Genomic DNA, 11,784 nt, shown 5'->3' with positions numbered 1-11,784 from the left:
TGTGATTTTTCTATATTCCATTTATATGAAGAAGCCGAAACTGCTGCTGTTTGCTCAGTATGTTGCACATGGATGCAATGTAATATGTGTTGATTAAATGGACCCCATGTGATACCAAAAGAAAAGATTATCCTCTAGTGGCAACTCCTTTCAACTACAGGGTTGTGGTCTTAGGCTCACAGAAGGTTTTAAAGATTTAGGAAAGTGAGGGATCTCAAAGATCTGAAGCAGATAGAACTTTGGACCTGGAGTGAGGAAGACCTGAGTAAAAATCCAGCCTCAGGTATTTCCAATCTGTGTGACCCTGGTCATACATACATTACATACATTAATTCATTTGATGCTCACAACCACCCAGGGAAATAGTTGCTATTATTATCCCCATTTTACAAATGAAGAACCTGAGGCAAACAGGGTCAAGTAACTTGAGCAGGGTCACACAGCTGGTAAGTGTCTGAGGCTGAATTTGAATCCAGGTCTTTTTGACTTCCAAGTTCTTTGCTCCAATCACTGTCATACTTAGCTGTTAGAAGGAGCTAGGAGCCACAATCAATAAGAGCTTTGAAGTTGCTATGATTGGGCCATCACTAGTCATCTTGACCTTCGTCTTGCCACTGGACTCTGATGATGCTAGAGGAGAGAGTGAGACTGAAGACTCTGTGCCTCACTCAGATCCAACTGATGCAAAAGTCAAGATGTTCTGTTGGTGATGTCATTGGTCCTGTCTGAGAATGAGAACAAGGCTGAACAAGAATTGATTGTGCGCTAAGGACAGAGGACACAAACACAAGCCTTCAAGGGGCTTACATTCTAATGGGGGGGGGGAATGGGGCAGCCCATAAAGGAGTGCTGGGAAACAGTGGGCTGGGAGGTTGTTCTCCATGTTAACCAGACCGAGGAGAAGTATTGAGGAGGCTTGGGGCCCAGCAAGATGAGGCAAAAACATATCATCAGGGCTAGGGGATTCAAGGGCAGACTTCAGGTTTCCCTTGGAAGGGAGGTGAGGTTGATGGTCCTGGACAGCAGTATGGAGAAGCCCAGAAAGAGTCATGAATAGAACTCCAGGTATAATGGGTATAAGATGGGAGATGATTAGACTTTAAAAGTAAATTCAGATTTCAGAAGTACTTTACTTGCTCCTAATGATGAGTTTGCACATTTGGAGAAACTAACTCAAAAAGAAGAATAGCTCAGAGTGGATAGAGTCCTAGATTTGAGGTCAGGAAGACCAGAATCTCACTTCTTTTCATTGATTTTTTTTTTGATGATGCTATCAGGGTTAAGTGACTTGTCCAGGGTCACACAGCTAGTAAATATGAAGTATCTGAGGCCAGATTTGAACTCAAGTCCTCCTGACTCCAGAGTGGGTGCTGTATCCACTATGGCACCTAACTGCCCTGCCACTTCTTACTCTTAGTTAAGTGACCTGGAGGAAGCCATTCAACCTCTCTCTAAGCCTCAGTTTCCTCATTTGTGAATGAGGGTAATGACACCTATAATACCTGCCTTACTGAGTCTCACTAGGTATATGAATCTCTCTGGAAGCTTTGAAGAGGTCTCTAAATGTCAGCTCTTATTGTTAATGTTAAATAATAATATAAGTGGGTATTGATATAGCACTTGAAGGTTTGCAAAGCACTCTAGAAATATTACTTCATTTGATCTTAATAACAATTGTATGATATAGGTGCTATTATTATCCCCATTTTACAAATGAAAAAACTGAGGCAGATTGAGGTGAGGTGCCTTGCCCAGGGTCACACAACTAGAAAGTGTCCAAGGGAAGATTCCAGCTCTGGAAGATCTGTTTGCCTTTGTCACTGACCGCATACTGTCCTATGTAGGCATCTGGATACTTCACATATTTTCATTGTATCTCCTCAGCATTTTAAGCACCCTGATGATAAAGGAGTCTCTCATATTGTTTTTGTGCTCCCACACTGCATGGACCAAGTATTTAACTTTCCATTTCTTGTCAACAGAGCTTGCATTTTAAATGTCTCTAGTTTTACCTATATACTTTCCTAGTGGTAATTTTTCATTGTTCTTTAATGGCTAATTACCTGAACCTTGCTCTTGTTTTCTCTGTTAACCTTTGTTTTTTCTTGCTGCTTTTCATTGTTGGAGGTTGTCTGCCCCCTGCTGAAAACAATTAACCCAGATTAAAAATTTTAAAGCAACTTTGTAAAATCGAACAATACTAGTCAGGCATAAAGTATTGTTGAGTTGCTCTTGGAGAACAAACCAGCCTTTGTATCTCACTCCAAACTCCTCATTTTCACAGAAGGGGCATGAGATCCAATCCAATCCAATAAACATTTGTGAAGTGCCTGCTATGTGCCAGGCAGGGGCAGCTAGGTAGAACAATGGGTACAACACCAAGCCTGACCTGATTTCAAATCCAGTCTCAGATGGTTACTAACTGCCTGAGCATGGCGAAGTCATTTTGCCCTCTTTACCTCAGTGCCTTATCTGTAAAAGGAGCTGGAGAAGAAAGTGACAAACTACTGCACTGTCTTTGCTGAGGAAACCGCGAACGCAGTCACAAAGAGTCAGACACAACTAAAAAACAACAAAAACGTACCAGGCACCATACTCTTTGTTCTTGGAAGGAGGTCTCCAGTGGAGTTGAGTGAAGTGCCCCAGCTCTGTGCTATTTAGCACTTTTATCAACATCACAAATAGAGAGAGAACTTATCCAAAACCTTGGGTTAAGATCCAAAGTGATGGTGGGCGCTTAAGACATTGATCCCTGGCTAGACCAAGGGGACACTTGTTGAGGAGCCTTGCTTATGGCTCTGTAGCCTGGGTTAACTCTGTGTGTGTGTGTGTGTGTGTGTGTGTGTGTGTTTGGGCGTGTGCTCACACTCCTGTCCCTCTGTAGGCCACCACCATTACCACCACCCCATTCAGTGGCTATTTCCAGGTGCATAGCGCTCAAAGTCTAATTGTTTGTCTTGATCAACAGCTCAGAAGTAACTAGGGGTTGACTTATTCAGCCAAAGCTACTCATGAAGACCATCCATCAAGAAGAAAATGATCACAGAAGGTTGTTATTTGCACTGGTGAAGGGACTACTCACACCAAAGAGATGGGAGAACACAGAAAGGCACTGATCTGTTCATAAGAGATTTGTTGATATCCACATAAAATATGCATTGCTTATTCCAGAGCTAAACTTTAAAGTAGTTAAATTTCAATTTTATCCACTACAAAGAAGGCATTTAGAATTTAAATGTTTGTATAGATTAAGTTTAAAAAGATGACATACTCTAAAAGTGTAATTAATAACATGTATTAAAAAGAATTGATTGTGAGATTGTAATTAAATTATGAGTGAGCATTTATATATAGCACTTTAGGGTTGACAAAATCCTTTTAAAAATATCACATTTTAGGGGCAGCTAGGTGGTGCAGTGGATAGAGTACCAGCCCTGAAGTCAGGAGGACCTGAGTTCAAATCTAGTCTCAGACCAAACACTTGACACCAGCTGTGTGACCCTGGGCAAGTCACTAACCCCAATTGCCTAAATATGTATATAAAATTTTATCTTCATAACAATCCTAGGAATTAGATGTTATTATTTCCATTTTGCAGATGAGGAAACTGGGGCAGATGGAGGCAAAGAGATTTGCCTTGGGTCACATAGCAGGCAAGTATCTGAGGCAAGGTTTGAACTTAGGACTTTCTTTTTTTCTTTTCTTTTTTTTGCTAGGCAATGGGGTTAAGTGACTTGCCCAGGGTCGCACAGCTAATAAATGTTATGTGTCTGTGGCTGGATTTGAACTCAAGTCCTCTTGACTCTAGGGCCAGTGCTCTATCTACTGTGCCAACTAGCTGCCCCTAAACTTAGGACTTTCTGACTTCAAGTGAAAACCTCTATCTATTACGCTACCCAGCTATACCCAAAAGATTTGTTTGTTTGTTTTTCTAGGAGTCCAAATCATTCGATCAGCCAAGGTTAGTCACACATGAATTTTTTTTTTAAAAGAAATCATAAGCATTTCATGAGGCAAGCATTTGTTTTTCAGCTGAAATGGAGTAGTCTTGCAGTTTCATCTTGTCCTTGGAAATAAACTGTAGTGTTAGATTACATGAACAAAGCCATATCTGAAATCAGTCTAGAAGCAATTGTCCCTGAGTTTGCTAACCCCTTTGGCCTGCTTTTCCTACTACTCACACACACACACACACACACATAACATTCTCAGACACTATAAATGGAATTCCAGGGTTCCCAAAGAGGGAAGCGGTTGTGAGAGAAAATGAAGAATTAACCTTTCTTGATTTGCTCCCCCCAAAAAAACATGTCCTGCTCTTGAGAAAGAACTACATCCTTAAGAATTTGGACATGGTGTTCAAAAATGCAGGCTTCTCTTTAAATCTTTTTTTATAGGGGATGGCAGGAAGGGAACACAATAACTTTTCATAGATTGTGGAGAAAAATACCTGGGAAAGTCAATATGAAGAAGTTTTTTTTTCCCCTTTTAGTTTGAGGAGGGGTATATTTTTAGGAATAAATATGTTTATCGATTGTGAGGTATGGAGATATTCAGGATATGATGTTAAAGCCTGATGTTATATTTACAAAAGCTCCAAGATTCTTGATTTCATTGATGTATTTGGAGTCTACCATCATTTTTACACTTCAGGAAGATAAGATTTCCTGAAAAATTCCTTTTTGGAAGGACCTAACCACTGATAATTTTTCCTCTGTACCAACTCTTCTAAAAAGCTCAAGCTTTTGATATTTTTTACTTGATTTTTTAAAACTGTTCCATGTTTGCAGATAACTCACAAATTCCTTATCTTCCTCTTTTTTATTTGAAAAGAATCAAACATCTTTCCATTGTGCCTGGGGAAGAGAGTGAGATCACCTAGCCAATCAGAGAAGCAGATATTGTCTTAATATATAACTCAGGTTTATCATTGCTCATAAGGTTACAGAAACTCAGAATTAGAAAGAACTTTCCTTAGCAATCATCCAGTGATACGCATAACTAAGAAGAAATCCCCTCTTCAGTATGCCTGGATAACTAAACAGTCAGTCATTAAGCCTCTACTTTGAAGGCCTCCATTAATGAAAAATTTTCTCTCCTGAGGCAAACTATTCTACTTTCAGACACCTCTAATTCTTAGGAAGTTATTCCTTGTATTAAATCTCTCTTAAAAAATCCCCATTTATTAGAAATGAGGCCTTAGAGACCCTCAGAGCAGAGTTGAGGCTTAAGCCCTAGCGAGCTGCTGCAGCCAATTGCCCCTCAGTTGTATGATTCTGAGAAATCAAGCCTCCTAGTCAAAAACAAAACTAAACTCAGAGTGAGTGAAGAATCATTTATTATGGTTCTTGTAAGAACTGGGCACACCTCCCAGAAAAGAGTGAGCTGAATACGAAAGCAAGAAAAAGTTTTATACTATGAGAACACCACGACCCCTCCCTTCCAGGCCCAGATTGGTCTGTTCCTTTCCAGGTTACAATCTTCCTGGTCTGCCCATCCCATGTTTCCCCTTGTCCCTCCCACGATCAGTTAATGAGGCTCTAATTCTATTCGGGGCGTGTCAGTTAATATTACATCAGCTAACTAAGCATGTACTTTTCCAGAAGCCCATGCCCTTTGTCCTACTTAAGGCTGGTTAAAACCGGTTCTTCCCTCTAGAACTTTGGGGTCTATTAAAAGATTAGGGCCCTTCTCATTGGTTTGTCCTTTTAAGGTTTTGCAAGCTTGTTGAAACAGTGTAACTTGCTATTACCATATTCTTTGCTGATGTAAAATGTCAAAGGTTATCTTAGATTGTGGGAGCATGATACCTTGTCCCTTATACATTGATTCTAATTATTTTTTCTGAGTCCAAAGAGGAAAAGTTTAATCTCTGTTCATGTTAATACTTCAAATATTTGATGATATTTACCATGCTTACCCTGTGCCTTCCTAGGAAAATGAGGAATACATATCATTTCTCTCACAGCATTCAACTTGTTGACAACTAGCACAGAAATAATCAAACTGAGGAAGGAATATTCCATTGAAAGTCCCAAGGTTTCAAAGCAGAATGGAATTCTGCCAAGATGCATTTGTGAGTCTAATCTCCCTTGATCACCTCAACATAGCAACACATGCACCATATAGAGTAAAAGAACAATAAGCAAAAATAATGAAAAGAGAGGCAAAAGATCATCAGGTGGAAAATCACCTTAAATGAAAAGGAAAAGAATTACTAAAGAAATCAGCAAGCAAACGACAGCAATAACAACCAAAAAAATAACCCATAAAAAGTCCCAATAAAATAAATTTATTTTACGGGCTGGAGGAAAAAAGCAAACATCCACAAGAAGAAACAAAGAAGACAACAACAATGCACCCTAAAAGTGAAATTAGATCTAGGCGGAAAAAATCTTGACAGTGGTTAATATGCACAATAAGAGAAATAAAAGAAGATTTAGAAGAATTAAAATCACCAAAGGAAGATTTGTTTAAAAGAACTTAAGACTCAAGAGTTATGAACATTTGATGAGAAAATTTTAATAAAATGGGTAGATTCCCTGAGGAAGAGAATGGTCCAGATGGAAGACAAAACTGAATTGGGGGATTTGCTTAAAGGGCAAGGGGAGGGAGTTGCAACATATACCTAAGCAAAATTTTTGAACAGCACAATTTCAAGATTCAAAATCTCTGTAAATTAAGGTAAAACAGCTTGATGAGACAATTTAATAACTATTTAGTCTCCTTGCAAAAATATGAAGAGACAAAGAGTTTGGGAACCCTATTTTCAGAAATCAGACAAGAAAATTTCCCAGATTTATTGAAAACAGAGGGCAAAGTAAAACTCAACAGAATTCATGAGACATTGACTGATAGAAATTTATATTTAACTCACTCCAAAATATAATAGTCAAATTCCCACACATCAGCAACAAAGAACAGTTTCCATGCTTGTCAATAGAGTATTAAATTATTGATGAGAATATCACAGGCTTCTTTTCTTTTAATCAATGGTGAAAAACGGAAGTCAACAGGTGGAGGCGTGATTATTAACAATTATAGAATCATATGTTTTAGATTTAGAAAAGTCTTCAGAGGTCATCTAGCTCAATCTCCTAAATTTATAGATGAAGCAACTGAAGTGATTTACTGAAGGTCACATAGGTATTAAATAGCAGGGCCAGAATCCTAAGCAAGAGGAAATTTGCTTCTAATTTTAATTTCTACTGCCCAATCATTTTTCTACTAGATCAAAATTCCTCTCTGTCATCAGTATATTATTCTCTTTTAAAACTCTTTGGTCCAAACTAAATTATTTTATGTCTATCCTGATATTTATTTTGGAAAATTATAAAATTTTAGGCCTGAAAGTAGAATGTCTTGAGGTCAAGGCCAGTAGAGCTCACTGGGACAAGGGATTCCATAATATTTCCCTAGAGCTATTCTTAGCAGTGTGGAGTCATACAGTGACCTCTGGATTGGGGGTCAGGAAAGAACTGAGTTTGAATCCTGACTAGTAGCTACATGGTCTTAAGCAGGTCTGAACCTCTCTCAACCCCTTGTCTCCTTATATGCAAAATGGGCTAAATACTTCTAAAGCCTATCTGGCAAAGTTGATGGAAAGAAAGCACTTGTAAACCTTCAAGTGCTCTAGAAATTCAAGGCATAAGTCATTGTTATCATGTGTGCACGTGTGTGTGTGTGTGTGTGTGTGTGTGTGTGTGTGTGTGTGTTTCAGCAATGTGGGAAACTCCCAACAAGGAAACTCTCCACAAACACAGATTACCTCTCTTTCTTTGGGATTTATATAGTCTCACAGAGTTCCTTTCTATCCTTTGCTTATTTAAAATATTCCAATTATTATGCACCTACAAGCATGAATAAAAGATTTGTATATAATTAGCTATTTTGACCTTTTTCCTCTAGAGAAATGATTGTTCTTTCAGAATCACAGAATCTTTCAGAATCACAGAATGGTTAAAGCTGGAGAGGCCTTCTTAGTCATTTAAAGCAGCAATTCTTGAAGTATGGTCCTTAGACCCAAGTAGTCTTTGAAACCCTTTCAGAGTATCCTTGAGGTGAAACTAATTTCATAATGATAGTAAGATGTTTTAATTTCTTATAATTATACATATGTGTAATTCCTAATATGTAAACCACATAAACAAAGACTTTGGGGAGGGATTGCTCTTGTTCAGTTGTTTTAGTCATATCTGACTCTTTGTTGACCCTATTTGGAGTTTTCTTGGCAAAGATACTAGAGTGGTTTGCCATTTCCTTCTCCAGCTCATTTTACAGATGAGGAAACTGAGGCAAACAGGGTGAAGCGACTTGCCCAGGGTCACACAGCTAGGAAATATCTGATTGATGAGTCTTCCTGACTCCAGGCCCAGCATTCTATCCACTGCACTATTTTTAAGAATGTAAAAGGGTCCTGAGAAAAAAAAAAGTTTGAGAACTGTTTATCTAGTTTGATATCCTCATTTTAGAGGGGAAGAAATTAAGGCCCAGAAAGATGAATTGATGTCCAAAGTCCAACAATGAATAAGTGGAAGAATTTAGGATTGAAACTCAAGCTCTTTCCTCTACAACAAGTCTCTTTCCATAAGCCTCTGGGGCATTTCTTTTTCTGATAGTTTTATGTAACTATTTTCAGGAATTCTGTATCTTTGTCTACTGGTTTTGTCAGAACAAAATGAAGCACACTTCATACAGCAAGCCTCCTAGTCATCTGCCCTGATTCTTACCACTTGACCCAATGGACAAGTTCCCTCTGCCATTAGATGCACCGGAAGACCAAAGGAAAACAGTTCCTGTCCTTGCTCTGAAATAAGGCCTTAGTTAAAAATCTAAATTTCATTCATTTCACTTCTCTCCTCTTCTGTTCTCTTCTATTTTATTCTCTCACTGATGAATAGCCTTCATATTCTCTCCCTCCCCCATCTACCAGTTAATCAATAAACATTCATTAAGTGTCTACTACTCACCAGGCACTATGCTAAGTGCTGGGGATACAAAAAGAGCTTGTCTTGCTTCCTTTCTGGCAGGTTTTTTTGTCCTTCACTCCCCACTATCCTCATGTAGTTCGGGTTCTAATGGGATGTCTGGGGTGTACAGGGAAGACAGGTACCTCTAGTGTGAGGGCTGCTGTACCCTTTTCAGGGCTGCTTTCCAACTTTGGTGTCCACCTGTCATCCTACTCTCACCTATGGCTCCAAGAAGCAGTAGCACGTGCAGCAGCCACACTCTGGTAAAGCCATTTTGGCAGATAGGCTAAACCAGGTTGAGGACAACCAACAGGCCTCAGACCCATCAGTGACTTAGAGGGATGTCTACCTCAAGCATGTGAAGACTTCCTCTGGGAAGCCCATAGAGGCAGCTGAAGCAGGTGCTGAGCACTTAGGTTATGGCCAGACATAAAAGATGCCAAGGTCATCTACTGCATCCTGGGCCATCACCTGTCATCTTGACTTTTTTCTGCCACTGGACTTTCATGACCCTGGAAGAAAGAATGTGGCTGATGATTTGTGCAACTCTGCTTCACTTAAATCCAATTCATGAACAAGTCAAGACATCCCCTATGACGTCATTGGTCCTCTTTGAAATGGAAGGACAAATGAAAGGATTCTGGCACATCCCCTGCATGCAGTCCCAGGCTCTGTGGACCCTTGAGAACATCCTCATGCTTACCACATGAATAATGGAGTTAGATAAACCAAGAGCCCCAACTCTAAAGGCATCTGCCCCTTTGTAGTCTCACCTGGCTATTCTCACTACACTTTGTTTATTTTCCCCATTAGTAATGTTCTACCACTGCTTTCCTCCCTTGCCAGTTGCAGCTACTGTTAGCAAGCCAGATGCAATTCAGTTTTCAACTGTCCTTTGCATCCCCAGCTTGGCCTATAGTGGGAGCTACCCTAGGGACAGGCCAGTCTCTTGACTAGGGCCCTCTGCTTTCACTCCCCCTCATTCTTCATTCTGTGTGGATAACAATCTCCACCCCAGCTGAAAGACTTGAAGTCTCAAGAAACCTAGAGCTGTTTCTTAATTTTGTTCTTCCCTCACCTTTCATGACACATAATGCTCACAGAGTAAGACACCTTTCAACTACTTCTGTGTTGCTGATATTTAACTATTTCAAGTCATTTTAAAGACTTAATGTATTTTAGTGGGACCCCAGAATGACAAGAATCATAAAGAGGTGTACTATGTCAATGACAGGATTTTCTCCATATTCTGTTGGCTAGAGAGCTGCTCTTGAACCAGGAAAACCTGGGTTTAAGTCCAGTGATGCTAAAACACTCTGGTTATGTGACTGTGAGGAAGTCAAAATTTCTCAATGCTCTAGGCAGCTCTCTAAGACTATAAGGGGAAGAGAAGAGGTCCCCCTCTATCGGTCAAGGAAGATTCCTTATGTGGGAGTTCCTAATATCAATGAAATCTGAGGTTTAATCACTCTCCTATTAACGAATGATAGTAAACATCCATGACAAAGTATGTCCTAATGGAAGTCTAGTGTACCTAACTCAGGATCATGTTTGCAGGTGGTCTCCACCATTATCCTGTGAGTCTCTCTAAATCACAGGCTGCTTTCTGCCATTCTTTCTATCTTCAATGCCTAGAGCACAGCCTCCTGTATAGTAGATGCCTAGTAAATGCTTGTTGATTGAGAGACAGATTGAAGTTAACAACTCAAGACACTCATGTCATTCATTTAACTGCCGATTTGCCTCTTCAAATTCCCCAGAGTTCTTTTGACCCCACTCACCCTTGTATCATAGATGGTTGTGTGCTTGCTCTTTTCCTCCTCCCCCATTGTTAATTATTTGAAAGTAAGGCCCGTGGGGTATCTATCTTTGTATTGTAAAGTGCTTAGCACTGGATTTGGTCTCCATGGCCTGGATTTGGGTCCAGTCTCTATTACTTACTAGATCTGAGACCCTGGATAGGTATTTCACTCTCTGGGATGCAGGCTCCTTATCTGTAAAATAAAAGGGTTTCATTGGGAGCTACAGATGAAAAGGACCTTAGAGCTCAGCACACTTCAAACAGATCATTTTGCAGATAAGGACACTGAGTCACGGAGAGGCTATTGGATATGTCACAACAACAACAACAACAACATAATAGCTAACATTTTAGATAGTGGCTTAAGATTTGCAAAGTACTTTTGACCTTCACAACAACCCTGGGAGGTAGGCACATTTTGCAGGTACTGTTGAGGAAATTGAGATGGATATAGGTTAAGTGACTTGCCCAGGGTGACACAGCTAAAAAGTGTGTGGAAATATAAATGATAGCACCCATTTTCCAGGGTTTTTGTAGGGATAAGTGAGATTATGTTTGTAAAGAGCTTTGAAAACCCTAAAGCACCACAGAAATGCTAGTTATTATTATTATTAAGTGACTTTCCCAAAGTCTCACTCTGCCAGCAAGTATCTGTAGCAAAATTTGAACTCCAGTCATTCTGACTCCAAGTCCAAAGCTCAATCTGCTGAACCATCTCAGCTTAGTCATGTGACTAGTCAGCAGCCAAGTCATGATTCAAACCCAGGTTGCTGCTTTTTTTAAAAAATTCTATGTCTGATGCTATTTCAATTACAACACATTATTTCCCCATGTGGTTTGGGAAGGTTCCTTCCAGTTTGAAACCCTGTGATTCTATGATCATAGTTAATAAATGTTTGTTGAATTGGAAAGAATCGAATTTTAAACTTCATGGACTCCTAGAAATGCTTCTCAAGGAAATAATGTGCTTGGTGAGACCTAAGGAAGGTGAGTGGGTTGTATCTCCTGTAGAGC

This window comes from Phascolarctos cinereus, unplaced genomic scaffold (genome assembly GCF_003287225.1).
Source record: "Phascolarctos cinereus isolate Bilbo 61053 unplaced genomic scaffold, phaCin_HiC Scaffold_7;HRSCAF=346, whole genome shotgun sequence".
In the NCBI taxonomy this organism is placed as follows: domain Eukaryota; kingdom Metazoa; phylum Chordata; class Mammalia; order Diprotodontia; family Phascolarctidae; genus Phascolarctos; species Phascolarctos cinereus.
Note: the sequence above shows the minus strand (reverse complement) of the source record.